Below are 15,368 nucleotides of genomic sequence, written 5' to 3' on the forward strand. Positions count from 1 at the left end.
AAATGGTATTCATCGATGCTTGCTGAATGTTTGTAGAGACCAAAGTGGATGAGAGCAAAGTGAGGCAATGGGTGGTGTGTTTCAGCAGTGGTGACAGTGGGTCGCCTCCAGTGGTACAGGTTTGAGGAGTATGACATACTGGCATTTCTTCATTGCTGGTGAAAATGCATAGCTAATGATAGTGGCTCTGATGAAAGATAGTGTTTTGTAGTAGAGAATTTGCTCTATCGAATAGTGTTATTGTGCCCTTTATATTGGTTGTAGTTTCTGTGGAAATAAATAGGAGGCATTACTTTTGGTGCAACCCCTTTATATGCAGCCTGAGACAATTCCACTTCACTCACTGCAGCCCAAGCAAGCCAAAAGGTTACACTGCTATGAGTTAAGGTATTCCAAATCCAGGCGATGTGGGGACCTTCTGGTGCTGGAAGATTTTTCCAGTTATGTACATATGATGAGTTCCTCATCTTCCAGAGCAGCAGATTCCCTGCCAAATCCATGCAATCCCCTTTAAAGCTGACTCTGGGGTTTTCTGAACACCATGCCTGGTCTTCAAGGAGAATGGCCACTGATCCTTAATTAAGTGTCTCTTTTCTATTTGTTTATGTATTTATTCAGACTGCGCATTCATTCGCATTGTATTCATTGAGCTTTGATCACATCCTGAATCACTGTCTGTCTGCACGCAAGCGTTTATCTAAAGGTATGGGTTTAAACTAATTAACTCAGACTGGTACAAGCCCCAGTGTAGGCACTGATATTGGCTCAATACCTTACTCAGAGCACTCTGAAGTTGGCTGAGATCTTGTAGGGATCCTCTTCTTTGGGAGTAAAGTGTTTGCACAGCAGCAGGACTGAGCTTTGCTGGGTTGTACAGTGGCTGACCTCAACTGATAGGGTGCTGAGGTGCTGTGGTCTGCGTCTGCTGGAGATGTTCAGATGGAGGATCTTGGCAGTGCAGGGTGACTTTATTATTACAAAACTCTCAGCAAGATAATGCCGTTTCTAATCAAGGTGAGCAGAAGCTGCCGATCTGCTCCCTGGGTGCTGTGTCCCTGCCCTGCTGTGGAGCAAACTCATTTGCTTTGCAAAGCGCTTACAGATGCCTGTAAATGGAAAAGGGGTGGAAACACGCCTGTTCTCCCTGGCTGCAAATGAAGCACATGTCCTCTTTCCCTGAGGTGATTTTCCCACCTGGGTGGATCCAGGCTGCCTCACGAGCCATTCAGTCCTGGCAGACCCGTGGCAGACAGGGCCAGCAGAGAAGCACCCTGATAAAAGCCGCCTCTCTTGCGCTTATCACCAAACGAACTCCCAGTTGGCTTTGTTTGACTTCGCCGGTTTATTGGATTTGTTGCTTCCCTTCTTCATTTTCATATTAAAGGCTGGCGCGGGGCTGTGATCCCGCTCAGCACAGCACTGGTGTGCAGGGCTCTAATTGCTCAGCTGCCTGAGGTCATCGCCGGGAGCTGCGCCGTGTGTGGCGACGGCACCTCGTATTTTCTCCCCAGCCAGATTGAAAAAAAAAGATTCAATTGGCTCTGGGTCTGTCAATAGTGACTAATCAGGTGCTGTACAATTAATTATGGAGGGGTGTCATTTTAAAACAATTCCAAGGTGGGAAAGAACAGGCCCAGGCCCTTTACCTGTTGGCACTGTTTGTGTTGCTAAGCCAATCCAGCCTGCGTCCTCCATTTCATTTACCTTTTAAACTATTGCCCCCGCATAAGTAAACACTTTCTATAAAGTGTGTGTGCACGCATGTGTGTAAGTGGGTGGAGAGTGATCTGGGAAGCTCTCTACCCTAGAAAAGATACTGATGATGAAGGGAAAAAAAGAAGAAGAAAAAGCATAATTTGGCAATAATTCCAGAGAAGAGCAGATTACAACAGGTGGATGAAACAATGATAGCATAGCTGAGGCTGAATCCCCGTAACCCAAATTAGTATGAGACAGGGTGATAAGAGATGTCCTCACTGTGCAGATGTGGGGCTGCCCAGGTGCCTCATGCTGGGCTTTCCTGGCTGCTCTAATACAGGAAATTGGAAGCACCCTGTCAGATTGCCCAGCTTGATGATCTAGGAGCTCTTAAACACCCTCCAGCCAAAAGCTGTACCTGCAGTGCTGTTCTGCTCCATAGGAAAAAATGTGGATTCCTGTGTGTCAGTGTGTGACTGCTGACATCGCTTTTCACTATATTAAATGAAGAGTTAGATATTCTGTATAGACAAGTTACGTGCTAGACAAGGTATTTTAGGAGCAGAAGTCTAAGGCACATCATAGTGGGTTTTTTTTATTTTTGTTTTTTGAACTTTTCAAAATTAAGAATGTTGGCCCTTCCCTTCCCTTCCCTTCCCTTCCCTTCCCTTCCCTTCCCTTCCCAAAATCAGCTTTTCACTTCGTTGGATAACATATTCAAATGAAAAGATTAATTAAACATCAGTACATTTGTATCCTTTATTTAATCAGAAGACTTCTACAGTGTTACTCAAAGCCACTTTCACAGCTTTGCATCTAAGTGCCATTGCTGAGAGTTCTCTCCCTCCCCCAATCCTCAGCCAAAAAAATACATCATGTTGGCTTTGTTAATGGTGAAACATTTAGTACACTTAAACTCAGTTTCTTTCAGTGTTTTGATGACTGCTGCCCTGCTTTGTTGCCATGATGAAGTACTGGGGCTGGAGCTCCTTGTCAGAGGACTTTGCAATATGAAGTGAGCAGGTGCAGCCCACAGGGGCTGTGTAACCAATGTGCTGCCATCTGGTCTAGGGCAGAAACCTGCTGAATCCAGTATCCTGGTTTCAAAGCAAGAAGTTGCAGCAAGTTTTATATTGAGCATGTGAGAATTAGGAGGGCTGTTCCCAAAGTAATGCCTCCTGTTTTATTATGTTGGCACATGACATCAGAGGCGGATGTTGGTGGTACGGTGGTAGAGGTTGAACCTTCCCATCAATGTCCTGTTACCTGTTGTTGCTGTGTGACAGATGGCAGCAGAGGGACAGTCTGAGAGAACGGCTTCTGACATTATATGAAACAATGGAGTGTGACTGAATTCCTTCATGTGGAAAAATGGTACCCAGTGACATTCATCATAGAAACACAGAATCATAAGTTGGAAAAGACTTAAGATGATCTTGATCTGAACGTAGGGGAGGTTCAAGCTGGATATCAGGAAAAAAATTCTTCTCCAAAAATGTGGTGAGGCGTTGCAACAGGCTGCCCAGGGAGGTGGTAGAGTCACTGTTCCTGGAGATGTTCAGGAAAAGGGTAGTTGTGGCACTGAGGGACGTGGTTAGCGGGCATGATTGGGATGAGCTGATGGTTGGACTAGATAGATGATCCTGGAGGTCTTTTCCAGTGTTAATGATTCTGTGTTTCTATGATTCTATGTTTCTATGATTGTGTTTCCCTATTCTGGCAGGGAGAGCAGTGGCACAGTGTGATGGGTAACACGGGGTTTTATGGCCAAGTGAAATAATGGATGTTGGAGTGGAGGTTACAATGTAAACATGCACTCAGATACCAGAGTAATGAACATAGCATAAATATTTAGATGTGTTCCTACATCTAATTCTTGGCCTCATAATTCTCATGTCAAATAGTTTATAAAAGGCAAAACTATATTTCAGTTACAGGCGCGGCTTCATAATTCTTAAGGTTAATTAAGGCAGCCAAATGTGCTTCATGCCTGTCTGCCGTGGCTGTGTAACTGTACTAAGTTGTGTATCATTAAAGGCTTTTCCTATCAGTGACTGTAACAACAGTGATTGTCAGCACATGTGTATCTGAGTGTTTAGCCTAGGTGACAAGCAGCAGCAGTGTGCACTGTCCTTATGTCTCATATAAACATACTGTCACTTGTGTGTACACAACAAGTAAAGGAAGAGTTAATGGTGGCTTGAGATCCTGTTACATGATGTGAACACATCTGAAATGCAGGTAGCACAGAAACAGTGTGCGCCCCAATGCCAGCTTGTGCCCACTCCTTCCTCCTTCAGCTGTCCCTTGCTGTGTTCTTTGAGGACAGTGAATATCTCTCAAGTTGGGGCTGGCAGGGGTCAGGAATGTCTCTGGTAGGGCTGCATGGACAGGCCAGCATCACACCACAGGCCATCTCCTGGGACCTGATGCTGGGCTGCTCCTGATGTCTCAGTGCCTCCTATTTGAGATTAGATGAGTGCCAGGCAAGGAATCCCCCACTGCCAGGGGAATCCCAGCCTGGCACTTCACAGTGTTTTCAAGGATGGCAAGGAGCCTTATCCAGCCTCTACATCTGCCCTAGATGCTTTGCATTCCAGTGATGTGCCACAGATGTGCTGAACCTACAGTACAAACACTACCATCTCACCATCTCTATGGCCAGCAGTTGTTGGTAGGCTCCATCCCAGGCACAGTGGACAGGAACATCTTCACTGCCAAAGATGTCCCATGGAGTCGGTAGCAGGTGACACAGGCTGCCCCTCGCCTATGTCAGCTGGACTGCTTGTTGGGTGCCTCCTGTGCAGAGAACAGCAAAGCTCAGGCAAATAGAAGAGACAGGAGGAGTGTTTTCCAGCCTGGCAGCACTGAGAGTGCATTGAGAGTCCATCGTTGGGTTTTTCAGCTCGAGTTGCTCTGCAGTGGGGCGTGCCCTGGGGAAAACCCTTCTCCCAGAAGACTCAATAATTCAACATATCATCTTCCCAAGTGCTGGTGTCTGTCAGCCCAGTGTTTCACCGTTTCATCGCTACATCAACACAACTCATGCCCCATCTCTCTATCTTCCATTTCTCAGTGCTGTGCCCTTTTGGGGCTTCTTTCTCTTTAAGAGGAAACGCAGCGGAAGCTGAGCTATTCAATATTGTTTCATATTATTTGGTTGTGAAACAATTTAATTTGTTTATGGCTTTAAAGGTCAGATTTGACTTTTGCCCAAATTTCTGAAGAATAAAGAATGGATCAGGCTGAAAGGGACTTTGTGGCATGATAAAATGAAGAAAGAGAAGGGGGCTAGTGAGAATATTTAACTGGAACAGCAAGGCAAACTTACCTTCAGCTCAGGTTTAAAAGCCTAGTCAATCATTAGACATTTTTTATTATTTACCTGGTACAAAATCCCCCCAGGAGAAGAAGTACAAAAACTCATAGGCCACATTCTTGCAAATTTTAGTAACTTGCTCAATAATTTTTTTTCTTTTTTTTTTTCTTCTTTTTTTTTTTTTTTTCCTGTGATTCAAAACATTTTGAGGGGTACAGATCACATAGGTGTATTTATAGATCAGAAACAAGGAGGAAGCGCAAGGTGGTTGCGGATCCAAGCAGAGGATGTTTGTAACAGTGATGAGAGCAGGGCCAGCCGGGGACTTTGAGAAGGAAGGTGATTCTCACACAGTGAGCAGAAGACAAAGGTTGCATTTACACCTGGCCAGAGGTTTAATCATCTACCATTTCCAAACATTGCAGGCTCACAATCTGTTGTGTCTGAGATCATAAAACATATCACAAACTGGAGACAAGAGAGCTGGGGCTCAATTGACCAGAGCTTATCTTTTCTTTTTCCTACTTCTTATTTTTCACTCAATTTTCTGCTTAAAAAAAAAAACACAAAACAAACAAACAACTTGTGATCCCTAAATTCTTACCTGATATAGCAGAAAACATGGTGCAAAGTAATTCTAAAGACTAGGGTGGATTTCTAGACTAGGGTGGATTTCTATTCCTCTCTGCCTCACCACTCCAGGTGCTGGGGATTCCACCTGGCTGCCCAAAGCTCCCTCCCAGGCTTTCAGGGAGGAGAGAAATTGAGGAAAAGTGACTATAAAGTGGAGAGAAATATTCAAAGAGGAGTGGGTAGAAGTCTCTCAGAGATTAGCTTTCCAGGTCCTAACATAAAAACATCTAACACTGAACCATCTGAACCTGAATCTGTAGGCAGCTTTTGTCTTTTTTTTTGTGTATGGATTTTTGAATTATGGCAACGTTTTAAGGAGAATTTGGATGTGATGGGAGGGTTTGTTGGGTTTTTTTTTGGAACATTTGCATTTTTGCATTTCGCATATGCAGTCGGTTTCTTCTGAAGGGAGGCTGGCAGGTCTGTTGGGCAAGACCAGTGACTCCCATGGCAAAGAGAGGCCGTTGCTTCTTCCTTCTCCTGATGGCCTCTGCAGGGTCATTGCCCTTAGCTGAGCAACCACAGCCAGACTGTGGGCAGGAGCGGAGACTTAAAGCAAATGGGATTTCCCACTGACAGTTGCAATGGGCGGTAGGAGTGTGGAATGACCAGGGCATGGCCACAGCTGTCATCCCTCCTGAGGGCTGGGCCAGGAGGGACCTTGAAGAGGGGATGTTCCTTTGCACCTCGTTTGGGTGCTTCAGTGCTGATTCATCAAAGCACTTAGCGCCAGGAGGAAGAACCCGCCCTGTTGGGATGAAGGTTTGCACTGCTAACTTCAAAAGGGGCCCGATTTAACCCTTTAACTTTAGTGGGGTTTGGGCCCCTGTTTGGAGGTAAGGAGGTGATACTGCTGGGTTGGAAGGGAACACAAATACCTTGAGGGTCCTGAGTGTCATCATCATGGTGCCTTTGCGAGTGTTCTGCCTGCCAGCTCTGTAACCACTCTAAAAAACGGGAGCTTCCCCACGGCAAGCTCATCAATCAAAGCAGGATGGAGAGCCATCTGCCCCTGGCATGGCCAGGTGCCCTCAGGGTGTCCCTTGCCTTCCTGAGGTTGCCCTCGACCTGATAACGAGAGTGGCATCTTTGATGTCACCTGAGGGAGCAGTCACACACAATTGCATAATCAAGGTCACAGGAAAATTACACAAAACTTTGTCCACATCTATTGGAAAAATCTGAAGCATTTGCAAAAAAAAAAAAAAAAAGAAAAAGAAAAAAGAAAAAGAAAACAAAACAAAACAAAAAAAACCCCTAACCACAAACTCTTATCCATGCCACCACAACAACATGCTGAATGGAACGCTGCAGTGGTGAGTTTTCCCTTTACTATATCCCAGAATTTTTTATGAAAATAAGTAATACGGGTATAAAGGCAATTAAAAGTTCTCTCTGACAGCCACATTAATTCAGCTCTGTGGTTTTCCCTCTCTCCTCTTCAGATAGTGTTTCAATTACACGATGATAATGTGTGAATATAAGACGCAATCATCTCATACTTCGCATTGCTGAGTGTTGTCTGTCTGAGGATTTTAAGGGGTGAATTGGGTTTCACATGCCCTCAGGAACTACTGAGTATCTGCGAGGCTGCTTGCAAAAAAAAGAAATAGCTACTTTGAGAATTTGTACACGAAAATAAAGAGAAGAATTTTCGGAATTTGTCTCGGAGAAATTTCTGCTCTTCCCTGTGTTAATAAAATTTACATTGAAAAGCTTCCCCCTTTCTTGCCCTTTAGTCTTATCATATTTCTACGCCTTCTTTTTTTTTTTTTTTTAATTTTATCCTCATTTGTCTGTGAGAAAGAATAAGTTGTGGAGGTAGCTTACAGTCAAAAAATCTGTAGCATGAAAGAGGTCAGAACTAGAAAGCGAAGCAAGAAAAGCAAAAACTGAAAACATTTTACAAAATAAATAAGAAAATCTTTAAAAAGCTTATGACGCCTGAAAGGCCTCATAGGTGGTGAAGAGGCCACAGGTCCTGCCCTGTTTGCCCCAGCTGGGCTGGTGAGAGCCCAGTTTCCCAGCTGCCTCCAAATGTTCTTGTCTCCTGGTGATTCAGTGGCACATCATGGCATCAGATCCAGGATGAGGCTGTCTGCAGCACCCGTCTTTCCTCTGTCTGTCACTTAACTGGAGATGATGACTGATGTGCCAGAGATTTTACATCACCAAAATCTGTGTGGTGCAAAGGTCCAGGAGGAGTTGCACAATGCACAGTGATGCCTCTTCAAGACTCTCAAGCTTTTAAGTCTTAAGGCTGAAACATGCATTTCTGATGTGACTCTCTCACAGCATAGTCCTGTCCCTTTATCCTGAGTGGGTTCCTTCTAAATTCTGACCTGCTGAAACTCTCCTCAAAGCTTCTCCCACCTTTGCTGACTGTTGGTATTTCTGATCATGAGAATATTAGGGCAGAATCTTTTAACTTCTTCCACAGACCCAAGTAAATCAAGAGCTCAAAATATCATCTGCTATTCCACTGCTTTATAAAAGTTCTCAAGTTAAGACCTGAAGAAATGATCTTTTTTCCTGATTGCAGAAAGAGCTCAGTCTTTTCGATTTTCATATCATACCAGGAAGAGTGGCTTAATCTGTCTTCCTAACTTTAAGAGTTCAGGGAGCTCTCTTTCCCCCACTTTGGGGACAGCTTGTGAGGAAGCTGTCAATAAACATCCACATTGCTTTCCTATGCTCTGTCATCTGAAAGACTGTCCCCCTTAAATAACATCCATAAATCAGGTGGCTTAGTTAGTTTAAGTGTGGACACAGTTCATCCTTACTAAGTTTGCATTTTGCTTTAGAATACAACAGAAACAACAGAAGTTGGTCCAAGTGAGCCACCCAGAGCAGGGTGCCAGGCTTATGAAGTTCTCCAAGGAGGCCAGAGCAGGGTGCCAGGCTTATGAAGTTCTCCAAGGAGGAGATCCCACAGCCTTTGGGCAGCCTGTACCAGTGCTCTGTCACCGGCACAGCACAGAAATACTGCCTGGTGTTCAGTGAGAAACTCCTATGTTCCAAGCTGTGCCCATTGCTGCTGGGCACACTGGGCACTACTGGAAGGTGCATGGCCCTATCCTTTTTGTTCCTTCCCTTCAGGTATTTATAGGCAGTGATGAGAGATTGCTCGGAGCCTTCTCCTGGCTGAACAGCTCCACCTTTCTCAGCCTCTCCTCACAGTAAACGTTCTCCAGCCCCATTGCCATTTTCATGGCCCTCCACTGGACTCTCTTCAGTATGCCCACATCTCTTGTATTGGGGAACCCACAACCGCACCCAGCACTCCCGGTGTGGCCCCACCAGTGTCGAGGAGATGGGAATCAACAAGAATCTGGTGAAATCCACTCCTGACTCATGGGAATGGCTGGATGGCTGCGGGGCCATTGAAAGGATACAGGGTTGGAAAGCCAATAAATCCAGCAAGGCCGCTTGGCTGCTTTATGCAGAGATGTAACGGCACCGTCTGGAGTATTCTGCTCCTTTACATACCTCGAGAGGCTGCCGTCACCCACAGAACATTTCTTGTATCAGCAGAACTGCTCATCGGCTATAATTTTTGTTGAAATATCTCGCTTTAAACTTAGAGAGAACGAATGGAGGCCTCAAATCTGTAAATCAGCTGCACTTTGGAAAACAAATCATCGCAGTGGAGTTTTGCCAAGCTAATATTCTGTTATCATTCATTATTTGGTTTTCACTTTCTGAGCTGATTTAAAAACACCATGCTCCAACTGTACCAGTTGCTTCCAAGATATGAGCCTGATTTACACTTTGAAGATGTGAGCGGCCTCGTAGCTGTGTTTCTAGGATGAAGATGTGCTACAGTGAGGAGTTTTGGGGCAGCAAACTCAGGACATGTGGACAAGATCTTGCATGTTACATCTGCTTACCTGCTTGGCCTAGCGAGGTATTATCACTGACACAAGCAGTGACTTTTCCACGTGCTACAGCAATAATGTTGACTTCCAGAGAAAAGATGGTAAGACATTTCCCAGTGTGATTTCCTAATGGGACTCTGTGAGAAAATACAGTGGAATAAGCATCTATGAGAGGAAAGCAACACCTGGAAAAAGGATAACAGATGAGGAGTAATGGGGATGTGACATTCATATCTATGGTCCAGAAAATGGATAAGGTGAAGAGGAAGCACCATGGGGAGGACGGGAAAAAACCAATGGAAATTAAATGGTTATTTAAGAAGTCAAGCAAAACACAGCTCAGTGAAACCAAGCCACTGTCCAGGTGTGGTTTAATCAGCACTGAGGACAGCAAGGACACTTAGCTTTCTTTCTTGAGTTTGGGGATTTCTTTGATTCTGATGCTTGCTATAGTATTGTGGGACAGATCTGCTTAAAAATAAATAAATAAATAAATAAATAAATGTGTAGTGATTCAAACACTTATCCCGAATCATAAATAAATGTTATTAACCTTGGTTATGTTCTTAGCAGAAATCAACCTACTAAGAAAATTTTCAGCCTTCTAAACACTTCTTATTTTTCTCTGACCAGAAACACAGGGAAATCAGATTTTTTCAGTCACCATAGAAGGCCAGATCTTCACCTAGTTTAACTTTGTTCTGGTCACAAATAACAAAATATGGAAGTTGAATTGCTGTTCCATCCTATTTTTTGCAGTTCCTGTAAGTCTGTGCAATTAGACAGGCTTTGAGACGAGCTCCAGATTCTCCTTCCTTGCTCGTGTGAAATCCTTTCAAGGCTTCCTGAAGGTTATTACAATAATGCTATTGCATGTTAACAAATACCTACCACTTCCAAGAACACAGCTATTTACACGTCACAGGCTTTTTAAAAAACAAAGGGTCTTTCTTCAAAGGAAAATGGGCTTCCTTGTTATTATTGCTGCATCCTTGTTTCCCCGTCTTGGTGTACAGGCTGGCATACAGGATTTCTGTCTTGCATACGGAAGCATAAGATTTAGATCTGGACTATGTGTATGGCTCAAAAAGAATTGGGGTTATAAAATTCTCACATTTCACATTTGTGGTGGCATAGGATTAAGGAGATATAAATGAACAGGTTCACATAAGAACAATTGTTATACCTTCTTTCACTTATACCCTCTTTAAATTGTGTTGCCAGAAGCAGATTGAAGAAGTTTTTGTGTAGATTTGCATCAGCTCTCCCGTGTTAAGATTGCACTGGCCTTCACAAGGTGCTTGGAGGAGCAGCTGCTAGAGTTGATAGGACCCTGTGTATGCCAGTGTATGTGGAGTTTCAGGTATACCTCTCCAACAGTAAATGGAAGGATACAACTCTTTGAAAGATAATGGCAGGACAAGGGGAAATGGTTTTAAGTTGAGGGAGGGGAGATTTAGGTTGGATGTCAGGGGGAAATTCTTTACAGAGAGAGTGGTGAGGTGCTGGAACAGGCTGCCCAGAGAGGTTGTGGATGCCCCGTCCTTGGAGGTGCTCAAGGTCAGATTGGATGGGGCCCTGGGCAGCCTGGTCTAGTATTAGATGTGGAGGTTGGTGGCCCTGCATGTGGCAGGGGGGTTGGAGATTCATGATCCTTGAGGTCCCTTCCAACCCTGGCCATTCTGTGATTCTATGATTCCATGATTCCATGATTCCATGATTCCATGATATGATAGAGCCTTTTGTCTTTAGTATAGCAGATAAAACCAAAGCTCTTGTGCTCCTGTGGTTCCACCTTTCAAGTTTCAATCTAAGAAATAAGACTGTAACCACCAGTGAGTCTATTCTTGAATCGCAGATGATCTGTTTTTTTGCTAGCAGCAGGTCATTGCAGATATCCAGTATTTGTGTATACTAACACTGAAAAACACCAGCTTGCAGGAAACCACTGAATTGTGCGTAGCAATTTTCCTCTCATTTTTATGCTCAGTGAGAAATCAGTCTCTTATGTGAGTGGAGCAGATACCTGCAATTTGTGATGCACTCAGCGTAACAGTAATGTTAACCACCCCATCTGGTAATCTGAGTGATAAGAACATTGGCTCAGATCTGATGTTCCTGCTGGTACCACGTACCAAGTTCATGTCATTGTTATTAGCAGCATGTGCCCACCATTCTCTTTCTACAGAGCTGGTTGCAGTTGGGGATATATCCTTTTAGAGCTTCATCCCTTGAGACATCTTCATATGCATCTCAGCCTCTCCATCCTCATTGGAACTGCATCTTCCTAGCATCTTCAGTTTTACCACTTCCAAGAAATGATCCTGATGAGACATTCAGGATGCGATGCCAAGGGCATTATGAGTTCCCCAATAGGACGGCTGCCTGCATTTTACGAGAAGGAGCAGCATTGTGCAAGGGCAGATGGCCGAACCTGCAGAACTAGTTTCAGCCATAAATGCTCGGAGCACCATGAATGTTCCGTGGCTTTTTTTTTTTTTTTTTTTAAGGCTGAAATATATTTGGGAAGTACTTGTTCAAACTACTGAGCAGTCAAATATTAACAAGTGGAAACTGAGGGGAAAAAAAAGAAAAAAAAAGATACTTTGAAGGGCTGAAGCTTGTGTGGGTTCTTGCTGTATTTGCCAAACTACAATCACTGGGGCCACACTTGCGACAGGCTAAAACGTTGCTGTGAATAGAAAGTACATCATAAGGGTTCTCAAATACGAAAGTGGGGCTGGAACAAAGGGCAGGCACCAGACAGACTTCCCCTGTTGCGATTACCAGTGTGTCACCCTGGTGCCAGCAGTCTGGTGGCGGCAGCGGGCGGCCGCTTTGCACCAAATGCCACCGGGCAGCTTTGAAACCCTGTGCAGCCCCGCTCTGTGTGCCGCCTCAGTGCAGCAGAGCGAGCTTTATCTCTCTTGTTCTGAGAGTGTTTGCTTTAAAGATGATTTACCACACTTGACAATTACCGAATTTCCTAAATTGAACCTGAGGCTTGGTTGCTATTCTGTAAGGTGCTGTGTGCAGAGCAGTGTGCAGGAGGTATGTTAGTCAATGGGTAGCATCTCCGAGAAACACCTACACATTAGCAATGGACATGAGCCATTTGGGTGCTGATGAGATTTCTTCACTAATAGAGCCGCTGGCACCAGTGCTGCGAGAATGCTCTTCCTTCACTTGAATGAGAGGCAATACAAAGAGGTATTGTTTCGTGTATAGTTTGTTGGGAAAATTACCAAACATTTATATTAGAACGTTTGACAACGGTGTCAACAACATTTCCCTGGATTGCTGCTTAATATATCTTAATTATTTGTTTTCCTTGTGGTGGTTCTTTTAATCTGTTCTTATTAAAGTCTTCCACGTTCCACTAATATTGTCACTGTGTTTCTTTTGAAGGAAACAAGTGTGTGTACTGATAGATTAGATTATCCTGCCCTTTTTTTTTTTTAAAGGGAGAAATGTCTTCAAAATGAAGTACATCAAAAGTAAAAGTAGGTGACAAATGTTAATATTTGCAAAGTGCTTCTGCTTTGATCCCGCATTTCTATTTTTTTAAGAGTTTGACAAATGTGTCCTGTGGTTTGGCTTCAAACCTCTTTGCCTAGTGCTTTACTTGACCCACAACCCATTTGATCTTCCACTTGTTTTTTCTTCTGTCCAGGAGGCCTCTGGACTTGATAAAGGATAGTTCTTATCTCCCACTTGCTGCTGTTCAGAGGCATCATTTTTTATTTTTGGTTGGATTAGGTTATTGTGTCTGTTTGCTTAGGCGATTTCTAAAGAGACATTTATATTGCTGTTATTCTTTGTGATGGTTGCCTTCCCGTTTTCAAGCCAGCTAGATCTGATCTGATCAGGACCTGGATGCACCCATTGATTCTGGCACAGGATGTGAGGCAGCAGGACTGATGGCTGGCTACCACTGGGTTCCATCACATAATTATCATGCATGCTGTCCTCAGTACCAAAGTAGAGAGGCTTTCTATTAGTTAATAACCAGACCCCATTAGGAGCTCTGGATTGAGGTCTGATCCTCAGACCTCAGATCCTCTACAGGGATCCTACTGATCTTACTGCTGCCCCAAAACTCATTCGGCCACTTCTGATCCTGTCCCTGGTATTGTCCTTCATGCACCTGAACTCTTGCATCCTGATAGCTTTAAAGAAATCAAGCACAGCCTGAAGTGGATGAGTGCTCACCTGTGTGCCAGTGTGGGAAGATTACCTACAAGTAGAGATGCTCCTACAGTACTTCAGGTGGTGACAGTGGGGTTACTACCACCACAATTCAGGACAGCTCTTCTGCCAGGCTCTTGCATGCTGCATGTTCTTTTCAGGTTTCTGCATTCCTTGCAGATAGTGGGGCTTCAGTGCACTGCACTCCAGTTCTGTCTCTAGGAGAAGACGTTGCCACAGGTGAGATTAATTCTACCAATGTAGTGACAGATATGTGTGCTTTGAATAAGGGTGGACGTGAGGAGAAGGGGAGCTTGCTTTTAGGAGCAATAGTTACAATACCTTTCCTAACTGGGGTCATATGGCAGGGTGTTAGAACAGTAAAAATATCTTTGCTGCTATGTTTCTTGTCTTAATGGGAGTGTGATAGCTGTCAGCTCTCCATCTCATTCCTCCTCCTGCAGAACACATGCAGGGAAGGCATGCAGCAAGACATAGAGATTTTCATGGGTACGGTTGGGTGTCAGTAAAAAAAATAAAAAGAAAAGAACATGAAAAATCCTGAGAATGAGGAAAACAGTGATGATGGCACTCAGAGATTCAGGGAGAGCCTAGCTAGGTAAACACTTCATCACTGCACTGGCCTCTTCTGTGTTTGTCTATTACTTTCCATTCTCTCATTTTTAGTGCAGAACTATTTCCTTTTGCTCTTACAAGTATAGGAATCCTTCTGCAGGCAGCATTGTATTTTCTAACACTTTACATTCAATCAGGCACTCTACTTTTCATAGGTAGAATGCTTTTCTTCTGGTGAGAACAATTTTATTTTATTTAAAAAAAGCACCAGGGTATTGCACTTTTTTTCTTATTATTTTGTTTTAAGGAATATCTCTAGCCAGATCAACTTTTGCTTTCCAGTGCTGTTTTCACAGGCATTTCCTGAAGATGGACTATCAGATAAAATGCTGACTTTAGCCTTTTCTTTATCCTCTGTGTTGGGTATTATTTTATTCCTCTTGTTTGTTTTTGCAGTTTCTTTTTCTGGGTTTTACTGAGAGCACTCTGCCAGAGAACCAGGAGGTTCAGCACCAGCAGCATGTCAGCTCAGAAGCTGTGTCTCTGCTGGAGCCATCCCTCAGCTTGCTTTATGATTTATGACCAAACTAAGATAAACAATTAATCACAATTAAGGAATGAATCAGATAAAGAAATTTCTCTGCTTGGGGAGTTCTCCTGGTGTCCAGTATCTGCTGTCATGTCCCTTATTCCACCTCTCAGCTTGCAGGAGTCCAAGTGGAAAAGTGGAAATAACCGATGCTTGGTGCTGTGCTGGTTTCAGAGAGTCATAGAATGGTTTGGGTTGGAAGGGACCTTAAATCCCACCCAGTCCCACCCCGTGCCGTGGGCAGGGCTGCCACCCAGCAGCTCAGCTGCCCAGGGCTCCATCCAACCTGGCCTTGAGCACCTCCAGGGATGGGGCACCACAGCTTACATGGGCGGCTGTGCCAGCATCTCACCACTCTCTGAGTAAAGAATTTCTTCCTCACATCTCTTTTGGATTTCCTCTCTTTTAGTTTAAATCCATTCCCACTTTTCCTATCACTAATAGACTGAAAAAGTTGTTTCCCCTCTTGCTTGTAAGCTCCTTTCAA

At 44.0% G+C, this 15,368-nt stretch overlaps 2 long non-coding RNA genes across 2 annotated transcripts in view; one reads left to right on the forward strand and one right to left on the reverse strand.

The window, feature by feature from the left end:
* Window positions 1-2,479: 2,479 nt before the first annotated feature.
* LOC128091278 (uncharacterized) overlaps window positions 2,480-15,368 on the reverse strand; it is a 38,111-nt gene continuing 25,222 nt past the window's right edge. The window contains exons 2-4 of the long non-coding RNA XR_008211328.1: window positions 13,741-13,932; window positions 9,541-9,665; window positions 2,480-4,497 (exon numbers count right to left, since the gene is read on the reverse strand). This is a non-coding gene — a long non-coding RNA (uncharacterized LOC128091278). The remainder of the gene's footprint in view (window positions 4,498-9,540; window positions 9,666-13,740; window positions 13,933-15,368) is intronic.
* Window positions 6,900-15,368, forward strand: part of LOC128091277 (uncharacterized) — a 28,966-nt gene continuing 20,497 nt past the window's right edge. Inside the window, exon 1 of the long non-coding RNA XR_008211327.1 lies at window positions 6,900-6,966. This is a non-coding gene — a long non-coding RNA (uncharacterized LOC128091277). The remainder of the gene's footprint in view (window positions 6,967-15,368) is intronic.

Source organism: Tympanuchus pallidicinctus, unplaced genomic scaffold, assembly GCF_026119805.1.
Source record: "Tympanuchus pallidicinctus isolate F22 unplaced genomic scaffold, pur_lepc_1.0 scaffold5, whole genome shotgun sequence".
NCBI lineage: Eukaryota > Metazoa > Chordata > Aves > Galliformes > Phasianidae > Tympanuchus > Tympanuchus pallidicinctus.